General features: G+C 55.2%; 4 non-coding genes across 4 annotated transcripts in view; 3 read left to right on the forward strand and 1 right to left on the reverse strand.

The window, feature by feature from the left end:
- Positions 1-4,380: 4,380 nt before the first annotated feature.
- LOC140214673 (U2 spliceosomal RNA) lies at positions 4,381-4,572 on the reverse strand. The gene has a single exon (XR_011891608.1). It is a non-coding gene; the product is annotated as a U2 spliceosomal RNA (small nuclear RNA).
- Positions 4,573-9,985: 5,413 nt separating this feature from the next.
- On the forward strand, positions 9,986-11,800 carry LOC140214668 (small subunit ribosomal RNA). Its single transcript, XR_011891603.1, has one exon. It is a non-coding gene; the product is annotated as a small subunit ribosomal RNA (ribosomal RNA).
- A 1,574-nt stretch (positions 11,801-13,374) lies between these two features.
- Positions 13,375-13,527, forward strand: LOC140214672 (5.8S ribosomal RNA). The gene has a single exon (XR_011891607.1). It is a non-coding gene; the product is annotated as a 5.8S ribosomal RNA (ribosomal RNA).
- A 1,146-nt stretch (positions 13,528-14,673) lies between these two features.
- Positions 14,674-15,000, forward strand: part of LOC140214671 (large subunit ribosomal RNA) — a 3,960-nt gene continuing 3,633 nt past the window's right edge. The window contains exon 1 of the ribosomal RNA XR_011891606.1: positions 14,674-15,000. This exon is cut by the window's right edge and continues 3,633 nt beyond it. This is a non-coding gene — a ribosomal RNA (large subunit ribosomal RNA).

Consider the following 15,000-nt stretch of genomic DNA (forward strand, 5'->3'; position numbering starts at 1 on the left):
GCCCCGGCTGACGTGGTTGCGGACTTTGCCGCGCGCAGGCGCGCGACAGACTTCTACCGGACTGCATACAATTTCAGCAACAACAATCCCGTGGGTTCAGTTGCAGTCCCCGCGTGGCTTAAGCGCCGAGCATTTTTACTCGCTACCTGGCTTAAGCGCCGAGCATTTTTATCGCGCTACCTGGCTTAAGCGCCGAGCATTTTCAGCCTTAAGCGCGGGCGTTCGGCGCTCTCCGTGGCCGCCCCGGCTGACGTGGTTGCGGACTTTGCCGCGCGCCGGCGCCGACAGACTTCCACCGGAATGCATACAATTTCAGCAACAATCCCGTGGCTTCAGTTTTAGTCCCCGCGTGGCTTAAGCGCCGAGCATTTTTTCTCGCTACCTGGCGTAAGCGCCGAGCATTTTCAGGCTTAAGCGCGGGCGTTCGGCGCTCTCCGTGGCCGCCCCGGCTGACGTGGTTGCGGACTTTGCCGCGCGCAGCTTGAGCGGTGAGCATTTTCAGTCGCCATATGTGGCTTAAGCGCGGGCGGGGTGTGGCCGCCCCGGCTGACGTGGTAGCGGACTTGGCGTAATGTTGCCCGTTGTTTCACAGGAAACGGGCACCGCGAATTTCATGCTTTCTTTCCAGCTTGGAACGTTTGGCTTTGTGTGCGGGTGCTGCATTTAAGGAGCTGTGTATAACTTTATAGAGCGTCTCAAGAAAAACAATTTGTTTGAAGCTTCACACGTGAGAGGAGCGGCTTCTGAGTACGAGGCGGTTTTCCTTTTTTTTTTTTTCTGCCGATAATTGTACTCATCTGCCACGTCTCTCACCACGATATGATATTTTTTTGGGGGGTTTCTCCTTTGATCCTCAAGTGAACGGACTGTCCAGTACTGATGCCATTTACAAAAATCCAAAACAGCAGAGGCCCGCACCTGCTCAATCAACGCCAACTCAATTTAAGGAAGGGCTGTTCAAAAGCTGATCGAAACCATCCAGTTTGGGAAAACCTATTTTATGCAGTAGTTTTTATTATTATTTTTTTTTTATTGTGAGAGACGTGAAATCCACACCACGAAATGAACGTCCCTTTGTTACCCTTTTGTTACCGCGGCTTCGAAACCGTGCGTAATACCAATTTAATTGTGTCCTGGTTGGCCGTTTGTCAGCACTTTGTGTTCTTCTAGAAAATCAACTACTAGTTTATAAATTACGTGCGCGAAATTTTCCTCCGTGTGCACCACCAAAATACTTAAAGAAGAGAGAATGCGTCCGGGGCCTTGGGATTTCGAAAATGCCGTGCTCTGAAATTTTCACATCCGCCATTGGAAAGATAATTATTATCCGTCGTAAAAAAGAAAAAAAAAAAGAAAGAAATCACATTTGAAATTATCATTGAAAGTGGCCACGTTTTTCGGGGCATGTCTTGATGAAATAATTTCAGTTCAGTTCAGCATGATTGGATTTCATCTTTTCCAGTATTCTCAGTACTCTCGTTGTAGTACCAATTGCCGGCAGATTTTTTTTTTAGTTGTTTAGAGTTATACATTCCTGAACGATGTTTTTCTTTTCCTCAAAGCTAGCCATAGAACCAGCGCTTTCTATAAAATCATGACAATAAGAATCCAGCATATCGGTTCATCTTCGGCGCGATTAAAGTTCGGGAACTGGCGATTTTTTATTGCCGTGATCAAGAAGGTTAACACCAGATAAGGCGTGATATTTCAGCATACCAGTCACGATATCTAATCGAATCTAAGATTGAAATGGCGTTCTGAATTCTTTCGGTTCCAGATAGAAAGAAACAGAAAAAAAAAAAAAAAAAGAAAGGATGTGATTGATTGCCATTCAAATCTGAAGACCGCGTGGAGAAAGTGTTCCGGTTTACATTCGGCAAATCAAAATGAACGGCTAAAATTAATCCATCGTCTGGTTTCATGCGCGAGATCACGTAAAAGGCAGCCATTCTTCTTAGCATGGTTTCTCTCTTTTGCTCTCTCATTCGCGCACGGAAATTTCTTCGTACGGGAATTTTATGAAGCGAAGGCGGCTGCAGACCATTTTCTTTGTTTAGTTCATGTTCGTAGGCGCAAATTACAAACCTAACACTTGGAGCAACATTTCCACTACTCTAGAGGGGCATAAACTGTAGACAGTGCACGCTTTCTCATTTATCCAATCGCTCGCAAACACATTGCATTGCTAGTCTACAGTGGCAATACAAAGTGACGTTTCACCATGCACGTCGAAGTTCATTACCAGTACCGCGCCAGCATCGACCGGCCGGCGAAGCGACGAGCTCAGCAGCGCATGCGCAAGGCCCGACACCACCCCAACCGAGCTTCCCTGCTTATCGGAGAGAGCAAGTGCGCGTGAACACGGGCGCGTCTGAGTATCTGGATTTAAAAAAAAAAAGAAAAAGAAAGCGTTTCCGAGATATTGACAAAGACAAGTGGTCGCGGTCGCTCTGAATCTTATCGTATTATAGAAAACGTGGGATGGCGGCGCTTCCTCGAGGGTCAGAAAGTACAATCGTCGAACTAGGTGGCAAGTGGAGTACATCCTTTTTCTTGGAACGGTTTGCAATTGACTGCTTGAATGTGCCGACCACGCGTCGCGGGTCGCGTATAGAGCCAACCGTTGGCAAGCACGCGTCTAGCGTAGCAGCAGAACCGATCGCGGTTGCGATAACCCATCGTTGGCAGCGAAAAAGAAAAACACCCACACGCAGTTTGTAGCAATAACCGTACAAATCAATGTGGTTTTAAATATAGCTTCACTGGTCACCCAAGAAGGGCACCGAAACTTTCTCATGACGCACACCGCTGTAGTCCACAAAGAACAAAGCGCACAAAATAGATATGATACAGCCGCACCGCATTATTTCGTGTTTTCACCATTTCATTACTTTCGTGTGCATGCGCGCTAGGGCCACGCAGGCCAGGAGTAAAAGGCACGAAAAAAAAAAAAAAAATGGTACGCAATCCTAAGCTTTGACTTGACTGCTGTGGCACTCGCATTTGTGTTCTTTACCTTAGGCGAACGCAATGCGCAAACTGAACTGGAATTTCCAATAATGGAAATTCCTGTTTGGCTCATATTTGCGTTTTTCGCCCGAGCAAGCGCTTCACTGCACTACGCTTTGCCCCTTCAACGTGGCTACACTGCCCGGCAGGCGTGTTCTGCGTAGGGCCGAACCTGCAGGCAAAAAGCATGGGCGCCGCCATCTTGTTGAGAGCGGCGCCAGGGACACAATCGCGCCTAGCTCATTGAGTTTTCCCCCAAAACTGAAAAAAATTTGACTTCATTAAACGAGAAAGATGCCACGAGTGTCCCAACAAAAAGCTTTGAGGATTACCGAAGGGTAACTGAGGGCGACGCAACGGGCTCTGGAAAGAAGGATGATGGGTGTGGCGTCACGGGGGGATCGGAATAGAGCAGATTGGGGTGTGCGAGAACAAACGCTCGTTAATGACACCAAAGTTTAAACCAGGAAAAACAAATGGGCATGCGCAGGGCATGCAATCTGGGGGGAAGATAACCGGTGGCCATTAAGGGTTACAGACTGAATTCCGAGAGGAGGGAAGCGTAGCAGGGGGTGGCAGAAAGGTAGGAGGGCAGATTAGATTAGGGACTACATGGCGACAATCGGCACCTGACCGGGGTACTTGGAGGATCATGGGAGATGCCTTTGCCCTGCAGTGGGCGTAGCCAGGATGATGATGATGATGATGTTCATGATGAAAAGGTAGCAACAGGTCTTCGTAACATACAGGTTAGAAAGATGAGGCACCTTTTAACCCTTGAATATATTTCGCCACATTCGGGCATACGACAAGTTTGTTTTCGAGGCGCTCGGTCCCACTGCTGCGAAAATGTGTACACAAAGGCTGCACAGTAGTTGCCAGAAATCGGGCACTCTATTTTTCTTTCATAGGGAATCTTTCTTCCACTTGGGCAGCGGATTTCGGCGGCAGGGCGAGCTTGCGTGGGCGCGGTGGTTTACGGATCCAAGCGATAGTGAACTCCAAAATCCAGTGTTGGCTTTGAGTGGGATTCATATTGATTGCGAACCCCACGGCTAATCCTACCCCCCATCCCCCCAAGTGGCTCTTTACAGGAGACAATCATTCAGAGACATCGGACAAATAGGAATTCTGGTTCTTTCTTTTGCTTTCATTAATTTTTCTCGAAGCCCATAACTAGAAATTTGCTGGAGCGGCTGTCCCATTTGCGACGCAACAAGTGCGACGCTACACACAGATGGAGTGGCAGTTTAATTACTCTCGTGGTCCGCGAACCGGCATCGTTGCGTGTAGTATAGGAATGGTGCGTGTCAAGTCAGTGCTCGCGTTGAGCTTGTGCTCTTCATTTTGATTGAATGAAGTCTCACCTAAGTGAGCGGGGCCGATCCCGGAGGTAGTGCAATACCGGGCCGACCTGCGGCGGAGGTGAAGCAGGCTTCAAGCACTCCGCCAACTTCCAAAAATAGGTTTAATATCGTGGGTCCATATAGAACCCGTATCAGATATTAAGCTGATAAGAACAGATACTACACTTTGATCTTAGCCAAAAGGCCGAGAAGCGATGTCCTTCACTTCACTTCATTGTACTACTGCCTTGTGGGCGCCCTGCCGACATGGGTAACCTCAGCAACAGCGTGGGCAATATTATAAAATTCAGCCTGTGTACAGACTCAACGCTCCCTATCTCACGGATGAATTCGCAACGCCTCAGTCTTTCGCTGTTAACGAAACGCTGTCGCGTAGAAACGAGACCCGAGTGCAAGCTTGCTTGTAACGCGAAACCAACCAAGGCAACCTCGTAGAAAACGGAACAGGCGAGCGGAAAAAAAACGCGCCAGGGGAATGCTTACTTCCGTCTGAATGCGACCGCTCAAGGTGACCTTCCTTGAGGGCTTCGTTTCAAGCCCGTGTGCAATTGTAATATACTACGCGCATTTCCTTCATTTCTTTTTATTTACCGCAAGGCCCACTGAAAATTTTGATACGGCACAGGCCGGGACGGATCGCAACGTGTCGAATCGACCGGTAGAATTAGGTAGCATGCCCCATGTACGAAGACGAGCAACATAGAAGTGAATGACAAAATAAATATAGAAAACGCTGCACACTCCTTCCAACCGGAAACATAGAGGGGAGAAAGATCGCCATCTGAAACACAGGCATTGTAAAAAAAAGAAAAAAAAAAGTGCTACCTCATCATCTTTACCATTACCGTGTGTGTGTATGTATATATGCATGTGTGTGTGTGTGTGTTTGTGTATTATATATATATATATATATATATATATATATATATATATATATATATATATATATATATATATATACGCACACATGCTAGCATAGCTTAAACGCAGCTGGAAAGCTCAGCCTTGCACAAGAACCACCCCCTGTCGCAAACCCCTTTGAAACATTCAAATGCCAAACACGAGTAGAGCGAGGTCGTTCGAACCTGGCGCCAAAACGCATTGGCGCCATCTGTGTACGGAACTAGGAAAACCTGCGGACTTTGCAATACAGAAAGAAAGGTAGATGGCGTGAGCTAACGCTCCATTGCATACTAAGAACGAGAGTTAGTGAATAATGGCAGAAACGTCTTGGGAAGAGAAAAAAAAAAAAAACACGCAAAAGTTGTTGGCTTGTGCAAGCACTCTATGTTACAGCGATTAAAGAGCATAGCATCTTCTACAACAGCAGCTACAAAAAGAAGAAGAACGTGAGAGAGGGAGAGAGACAGGCGTGTTTCTTTGGAATGCAGAGCATGCAGCACATACTATAAAGTGCCAAAGAGACGGGGAAAGCAGATGGCGCGAAGGTGTATGTCCTCAAAGCTTGAAAGCAATTTCTAAATTACATGTACCGAAGTCCACCTACTCTCATCAGGTTGCTCCCGCCTCCAGTTGCGTTTAAAGTGAAATTACAGTCGCCTCAAAGGCAGACAGAGAGAGAGTGAAAATAGGTACACTTGCTTCGCGCAGCTGCAGCCGTTCAAATTTTACAGCAAGAGCACTCCCGAAGCAACAAAGTCCGCTGCCGCCTGGGCGCAATGCGCTCGCTTCAGTAAATTGCCGTGCTGGCCTCGGCAACCAAGAGGTGTAGTGCGGCAGACTGCTGCATTGTAGCACACCGCAAACCGTGCAGACGTAAGCGATCGCCTCGACATCGCTGCGAGCGCTCGAAGAGACAAAGTCCGAAACCACGTGTGCCGGGGCGGTGCGAGCGCGACGCCTTTGACGCAACTTTTGCGTACAAGCCGCCGCACCGCCACGACGGAATCGCTGGCATCCCGCACGCAGCTGCATTGTGTCACGCCGGCAATCGTTGAAACACCACGCAGTCGTCGGCGTCGGCCCCGACATGGTTGCGAGCGCTGGAAGAGACAAAGTCCGAAACCGCGTGTGCCGGGGCGGCGCGAGCGCGACGCCTTTGACGCAACTTTTGCGTACAAGCCGCCGCACGGACACGACGGAGCCGGTGTCACCCTGCAGAGGGCTGCACTATAGCACGCCGGGAACCGGCAAAGAACCGCGCAGACGTCGTCGTTGGCCGCGGCGTTGCCGCGAGCACGCGAAGAGACAAAGTCCGAAAGGACGTCAGCCGGGGCGTCGAGCACGCCGCCCGCACTGTTCGCACGCGTGCTCGGAAATGGCGAAGGGGCCGCGCTAGCGTGCCTTGAATCGGTGAGCGGCGGTACCGCGGCGATCGCCAGAGCTCGAATCCGCCCTGCAAAAGCCAAATATTGGCGCTCGGCTCGGCGCAGTACGCCGCCGCGTCGCACGAGTACGGCCCCATGGAGGTCTGGGCACTTATCGCTGCTACTGTAAGGGGCCGTACGGCCCCGGCCGACATTGTACCGTAGTGCGATTTTCGGCTTGCGCGTGCTCGTGGCGTAGTCCGCGCACCGTTCCGACGTCGACAATCGTGCCCACGACTACGCGAGCGCTGGAAGAGACAAAGTCCGAAACCGCGTGTGCCGGGGCGGCGCTGAGCGCGACGCCTTTGACGCAACTTTTGCGTACAAGCCGCCGCACGGACACGACGGAGCCGGTGTCGCCCTGCAGAGGGCTGCACTATAGCACGCCGGGAACCGGCAAAGAACCGCGCAGACGTCGTCGTTGGCCGCGGCGTTGCCGCGAGCACGCGAAGAGACAAAGTCCGAAACGACGTCAGCCGGGGCGTCGAGCACGCCGCCCGCACTGTTCGCACGCGTGCTCGGAAATGGCGAAGGGGCCGCGCTAGCGTGCCTTGAATCGGTGAGCGGCGGTACCGCGGCGATAGCCAGAGCTCGAATCCGCCCTGCAAAAGCCAAATATTGGCGCTCGGCTCGGCGCAGTACGCCGCCGCGTCGCACGAGTACGGCCCCATGGAGGTCTGGGCACTTATCGCTGCTACTGTAAGGGGCCGTACGGCCCCGGCCGACATTGTACCGTAGTGCGATTTTCGTCTTGCGCGTGCTCGTGGCGGTGTCCGCGCACCGTTCCGACGTCGACAATCGTGCCCACGACTACGCGAGCGCTGGAAGAGACAAAGTCCGAAACCGCGTGTGCCGGGGCGGCGCGAGCGCGACGCCTTTGACACAACTTTTGCGTACAAGCCGCCGCACGGACACGACGGAATCGCTGGCATCCCGCACGCAGCTGCATTGTGTCACGCCGGCAATCGTTGAAACACCACGCAGTCGTCGGCGTCGGCCCCGACATGGTTGCGAGCGCTGGAAGAGACAAAGTCCGAAACCGCGTGTGCCGGGGCGGCGCGAGCGCGACGCCTTTGACGCAACTTTTGCGTACAAGCCGCCGCACGGACACGACGGAGCCGGTGTCGCCCTGCAGAGGGCTGCACTATAGCACGCCGGGAACCGGCAAAGAACCGCGCAGACGTCGTCGTTGGCCGCGGCGTTGCCGCGAGCACGCGAAGAGACAAAGTCCGAAACGACGTCAGCCGGGGCGTCGAGCACGCCGCCCGCACTGTTCGCACGCGTGCTCGGAAATGGCGAAGGGGCCGCGCTAGCGTGCCTTGAATCGGTGAGCGGCGGTACCGCGGCGATCGCCAGAGCTCGAATCCGCCCTGCAAAAGCCAAATATTGGCGCTCGGCTCGGCGCAGTACGCCGCCGCGTCGCACGAGTACGGCCCCATGGAGGTCTGGGCACTTATCGCTGCTACTGTAAGGGGCCGTACGGCCCCGGCCGACATTGTACCGTAGTGCGATTTTCGTCTTGCGCGTGCTCGTGGCGGTGTCCGCGCACCGTTGCGACGTCGACAATCGTGCCCACGACTACGCGAGCGCTGGAAGAGACAAAGTCCGAAACCGCGTGTGCCGGGGCGGCGCGAGCGCGACGCCTTTGACGCAACTTTTGCGTACAAGCCGCCGCACGGCCACGACGGAGCCGGTGTCACCCTGCAGAGGGCTGCACTGTAGCACGCCGGGAACCGGCAAAGAACCGCGCAGACGTCGTCGTTGGCCGCGGCGTTGCCGCGAGCACGCGAAGAGACAAAGTCCGAAACGACGTCAGCCGGGGCGTCGAGCACGCCGCCCGCACTGTTCGCACGCGTGCTCGGAAATGGCGAAGGGGCCGCGCTAGCGTGCCTTGAATCGGTGAGCGGCGGTACCGCGGCGATCGCCAGAGCTCGAATCCGCCCTGCAAAAGCCAAATATTGGCGCTCGGCTCGGCGCAGTACGCCGCCGCGTCGCACGAGTACGGCCCCATGGAGGTCTGGGCACTTATCGCTGCTACTGTAAGGGGCCGTACGGCCCCGGCCGACATTGTACCGTAGTGCGATTTTCGTCTTGCGCGTGCTCGTGGCGGTGTCCGCGCACCGTTGCGACGTCGACAATCGTGCCCACGACTACGCGAGCGCTGGAAGAGACAAAGTCCGAAACCGCGTGTGCCGGGGCGGCGCGAGCGCGACGCCTTTGACGCAACTTTTGCGTACAAGCCGCCGCACGGCCACGACGGAGCCGGTGTCACCCTGCAGAGGGCTGCACTGTAGCACGCCGGGAACCGGCAAAGAACCGCGCAGACGTCGTCGTTGGCCGCGGCGTTGCCGCGAGCACGCGAAGAGACAAAGTCCGAAACGACGTCAGCCGGGGCGTCGAGCACGCCGCCCGCACTGTTCGCACTCGTGCTCGGAAATGGCGAAGGGGCCGTGCTAGCGTGCCTCGAATCGATCGGCCGGGGGCCCCGTAGGGCGACAGACAGGCAATTGTGCAGGAAACCGTACTGGCCATTGGCGAGAAATTGCCGTTCGCGCATTCGGTGGACGCGCTGCGCTTTCACGACTTCGGCATTGTGCTGCCGACGTAAGCTTTCAATCTTGCTCGCGGCGTTACGAGGCGGCACGATTTTCGCCAAACGCTCGTCGAAAGTGGCACGAGTACGGCCCCATGGAGGTCTGGGTACTTATCGCTGCTATTATATGGGGGTCCCAGAGAGCAGTCGCCCCCAAAGCGACCTGGGTGTTTGATATGCGGCGGGCTTCGTGCCCGTCAAGCGTGTCCCCGGTATCGCTCCCGTGGATCCCACAGCTGACGTCTGCAGCCTCATCCGCTTGATGCGTTAGGGGCTGGTTGTCGGACGACGCTTTTTCCACGATATCGAAGTGTGTTCCGCATCGTCCTCGGACGAATCAAATACGAAAGCGCCGAAGGCGCGGGCGTGACCCGTCGCCTAGCGGCTTTGCCGTCTCGGCTACGTTGCAAGTGTCGGTCGGTCCACCAGTGCTGCGGGCTCGAGAGAAACCGCAAGCCGCGATCGAGTCGACACAACCGGTCTATCGAGAATGTTGCGTGCTTCTTGCCGCGTGGCGATACCCGGCCCTGCGGGGAGGGCGCCGTTGCGAGCTCGAACGCCGTCGTCTCGGACTGTGCAAAGTGCTACCCTTTGCGAGAACGAAGCGTGTTGGGGCGCCTGAAGGTGGCCTCGGCATCGCAAAAACGGCGTCCGGCCTGCTTGAAAGGCTGGACGCGCAGTTGAACGATTACCTGGTTGATCCTGCCAGTAATCATATGCTTGTCTCAAAGATTAAGCCATGCATGTCTAAGTACATGCCGAAATAAGGCGAAACCGCGAATGGCTCATTAAATCAGTTATGGTTCCTTAGATCGTTTCTTCCTACTTGGATAACTGTGGCAATTCTAGAGCTAATACATGCAGTGAGCCTGAAGCCCTTTGGGCGACGGGTGCTTTTATTAGACCAAGATCGATCGGGTTTCGGCCCGTATTGTGTGGTGACTCTGGATAACTTTGTGCTGATCGCATGGCCACGAGCCGGCGACGTTTCTTTCAAGTGTCTGCCTTATCAACTTTCGATGGTAGGTTACTTGCTTACCATGGTTGTTACGGGTAACGGAGAATCAGGGTTCGATTCCGGAGAGGGAGCCTGAGAAACGGCTACCACATCCAAGGAAGGCAGCAGGCGCGCAAATTACCCACTCCCGGCACGGGGAGGTAGTGACGAAAAATAACAATACGGGACTCTTTTGAGGCCCCGTAATTGAAATGAGTACACTCTAAATCCTTTAACGAGGATCAATTGGAGGGCAAGTCTGGTGCCAGCAGCCGCGGTAATTCCAGCTCCAATAGCGTATACTAAAGCTGCTGCGGTTAAAAAGCTCGTAGTTGGATCTCAGTTCCAGACGAGTAGTGCATCTACCCGATGCGACGGCTCGGACTGAACATCATGCCGGTCCTTTCTTGGTGCACTTCATTGTGTGCCTCGAGAAGGCCGGTGCTTTTACTTTGAAAAAATTAGAGTGCTCAACGCAGGCGAGTCGCCTGAATAAACTTGCATGGAATAATAGAACAAGACCTCGTTTCTGTTCTGTTGGTTTTTGGAATACGAGGTAATGATTAAGAGGGACAGACGGGGGCATTCGTATTGCGGCGCTAGAGGTGAAATTCTTGGACCGTCGCAAGACGAACTACTGCGAAAGCATTTGCCAAGAATGTTTTCTTTGATCAAGAACGAAAGTCAGAGGTTCGAAGGCGATCAGATACCGCCCTAGTTCTGACCATAAACGATGCCAACCAGCGATCCGCCTGAGTTACTCAAATGACTCGGCGGGCAGCTTCCGGGAAACCAAAGTGTTTGGGTTCCGGGGGAAGTATGGTTGCAAAGCTGAAACTTAAAGGAATTGACGGAAGGGCACCACCAGGAGTGGAGCCTGCGGCTTAATTTGACTCAACACGGGAAAACTTACCCGGCCCGGACACTGGGAGGATTGACAGATTGAGAGCTCTTTCTTGATTCGGTGGATGGTGGTGCATGGCCGTTCTTAGTTGGTGGAGCGATTTGTCTGGTTAATTCCGATAACGAACGAGACTCTAGCCTATTAAATAGGTGCGGGGTTCCCAGCACCTTACAACCTTCTTAGAGGGACAAGCGGCTCCTAGCCGCACGAAACAGAGCAATAACAGGTCTGTGATGCCCTTAGATGTCCGGGGCCGCACGCGCGCTACACTGAAGGAAGCAGCGTGTCTTTATCCCTGTCTGAAAAGACTGGGTAACCCGTGGAACTTCTTTCGTGATTGGGATAGGGGCTTGCAATTGTTCCCCTTGAACGAGGAATTCCCAGTAAGCGCGAGTCATAAGCTCGCGTTGATTACGTCCCTGCCCTTTGTACACACCGCCCGTCGCTACTACCGATTGAATGATTTAGTGAGGTCTTCGGACCGATGTCCGGCGCGGCCTTTCGGTTGCGCCGGTCTGTTGGAAAGATGACCAAACTTGATCATTTAGAGGAAGTAAAAGTCGTAACAAGGTTTCCGTAGGTGAACCTGCGGAAGGATCATTACCGGATTGTGAAGGGTGGCGAGCGCCATTGTTTCTACCCCGTGTGGGTGAAGCAGCTCGCTGCGCCCGACGCTTTCCGCCGCTGGCCCCGCTTGGACGCGGGGACGGCTATACCCGAACATGCCGGGGACTGCCTGAATTTTGAGGGGCGCCCCGTGCCAAATTTGTTGCGCCCAGTGGACGCCGGCTGCAACCTTGGACGGTTGGCTTGGCCGCGCCCGCGGGTAGAAACGGCGTAACGCACACTGGGTGGGCTTTCTGTCCGCTTTGGCGCTCTTGCGCGGAATGGGAGTAAGACGACCCGACCTGCTGCTTTGCCCAGTACGAGGGGAACGGCGAAGCGTGCGGTCGGTCAAGGAACTGACGGTCGAGAGCTAATGCCGCTGCCGCTTAGTACACACACGGAACCGTGGTGCGAGCGCTCTCCCGTCCTCCGCGGCAAACGCTGCCGAGTCTGAAAAGTCTGGCGGCTGCCGGTCGCTTCCTGCGGCGAGTATGGAGTAACGACCCGACTTTGTTGCCGCCCAAGTACTAAAGGAACGGTGTGGCGCTCGGTCGGTCATGGAACTGTCGGTATGAGGGTGCGGCTGCCAAGTACGGAAGGAACCGTGGCCTAAAGTGCTCTCCCGTCCTCCGCGGCAAATGCCACCGAGTCCGAAAGGGCCGGAGGCTGCCGGTCGGCTCCTGCTCGTGACGCGCGAGGTGTCGAGATCGCGGTTTAATGCGACGACGTCTGCAGGCTATTCGCCCGCCGCCGAGGGAAAGGCGGCGTTGCTGCGAAGTACCGAAGGAAACGCGGCTTTGCTACGTCGGAAGCGTTCTGCGGTTAGCGGACTTGTGCGCTTTGGGAAGGCGCCGCACGTCGAAAGAGGAAGTACGGACAGACGAGGGACTGTAGTCCCGGATTCGAACGCACTTGCGGCCAGGCCCTTGCTGGCTTCGTCTTCCGCCTCAAGTAGACTTGTTGTGGCGCCGGCGCAGGGAGCCGTCCCTGGCACTGGCCGAGTGGTTTTGGAGAGCTGCGCGAGTACGCGCGCCGGGCTCTTGTCTTTCGTCTCAAGTAGGCTGTTGGATCAACAGCGGTTATGCTGCGGCGATCTGCCGATGCGAAAGTGTGTGTGTGTTTGAGGCCCTTCTATGAACCTACTGCTGACTGAAGCGAAGCACGTCGATGGGGGTGAAGCCCTGCCCGTGGCCGTGTAGCCGTTAAAGACTCCACAGCGGCTTAGCCCTAATCATGGCTCTGTCGCTCTTTGCAATTTTTAGTGGAGCGATGTGAACGTGCACACGAGACACACGGGTCCGGTGGTTGGATGGCAGGTAAAACCGGCTTCGAGTGCGCGCAAACGGCATAAGCTACCTCGAGGGCAAGCGAGGAAGGCGTGGGCGCAAAACACACGCGCGAGTAGCAGGAGTGGAGTGCCATTAGGCTTTCAGCTGCTGAGACGCGGCCGCCGAAAGAGCGAGACTGGAGGAGCGCACGCCGAAAGGCGCTCTTCGAAACCACACACAGGGAGACGCCACGTGCCTAAAACCCTGGTTGTACTGTACTGAATTGAACAAACTATTTTTCACGACTCTAAGCGGTGGATCACTCGGTTCTCGGGTCGATGAAGAACGCAGCCAGCTGCGAGACTTGGTGTGAATTGCAGGACACACTGAGCACTGATTCTTTGAACGCACATTGCGGCCTTGGGTCTTCCCTTGGCTTCGTCTGTCTGAGGGTCGGATCACATATCAAGAGAGACTTCGGCGCACAGGGAACGTGCGTCCGTCGACTCGTTTTGACCGCGTCGGCATCATGGACAGTACGTTGAGCGCTAAAGCCACGCGCCAGCGGCCTCACGAGAGGGAGACGGTGGCAAACCGTTGTGCCAATTCTTCGAAAAGACGGAAACGAGGCATTACTACTGCAGCGTGACGAGTGCGCGCCTCTAGCAAGACCGCCGCAGGATGGAGTCGGATACCTGCAGGGAAAGAGCGGTCCAAGCACGAGGCGCGAACGTCTGTTGCCATGTAGCGCGCACGTTTGCGAGAGAGTCGGAAGCGCACGCTTGCGTGCACGGAAAACGTGGGAATGAAACGCCGGCCGATTCCCGCGCCGTGCGCAAAGCCAGCGCGATCGCAATTTGCGCTGTTTGCCTTCGAAGTACGTCGAGCTCCAGAGCTGGTCGCTCGTTCACGTCACCGCAGTTGTGTGGGCGCCCTTCCGGGCTTCGTCGCAGGAATGGGAATCGGCAGATTCTTGCGAGGAGCGGGGAGGAGAAGGGTGGCCCCCGAAAGCGGTTCGACGCGACAGCGCAGTCTGCGAGCGAGAAGAGTCACGGCACGGCGGAGAATTGCCGCGAAACGGAAAATGTCTCCTTCGAGAGCGTGGGTGCCCCGTTGGCCGAGCTGAAGCGTTCCGTCGTAGTCCGCCGTCGGTCCAAGTGCTTCGCAGTCTCTGTCCCCTAAAGACTGGGCCACTCCAGTTGGGGCAGGGGCGACGCTACACGAGACGATGCCTCCCGCCAGGTTTTAGTCGCCCCTGCGGTGCCCGCTGAAGCGGCGCGCTGCTAAGGCGATCTTTGCCTCGGTGGTGTTTGGGCTTCAGACACGGTCGCTTACCACGCAACTGCTCGTGCGCCGCACGCGCGCAGGCGGTTCACCGCCTGCCAGCCTCGTCTATAAGTAGCTCCGTGTTGGGCGAAGGACGTGGTAGGGCGTCGCACTCGGTTGGCGCTGGGTTTTCGAACGTGTCGAGTCCTTTTCGGCATACCGCTCGTATGACGCACGCGCGCAGGCGTTGTGCCGCCTGCCAGCCTCGTCCGTAAGGACGTGGCAGGGCGTCGTACTCGGTCGTGCTGGAATGGGCGAAAGCGATGTATCCGTTGTCGACCTCAGATCAGGCGAGACAACCCGCTGAATTTAAGCATATCACTAAGCGGAGGAAAAGAAACCAACAGGGATTCCCCGAGTAGCTGCGAGCGAAACGGGACCGAGCCCAGCACCGAATCCCCCGTCCTTGCAGGCGGTCGGGAAATGTGGTGTATGGGAGGCGACGTTCTCGGGTGTTTGCGACGGTGCAAGTCCCCCTGACAGGGGCTTGTCCCAGAGTGGGTGCCAGGCCCGTCTCCGCCGTTGCGCGCCCGGGATGAAGCCTCCCGTGAGTCGGGTTGCTTGAGAGTGCAGCCCTAAGTGGGTGGTAAACTCCATCTAAGG

The sequence above is a fragment of the Dermacentor andersoni genome, unplaced genomic scaffold (assembly GCF_023375885.2).
Source record: "Dermacentor andersoni unplaced genomic scaffold, qqDerAnde1_hic_scaffold ctg00000570.1, whole genome shotgun sequence".
In the NCBI taxonomy this organism is placed as follows: domain Eukaryota; kingdom Metazoa; phylum Arthropoda; class Arachnida; order Ixodida; family Ixodidae; genus Dermacentor; species Dermacentor andersoni.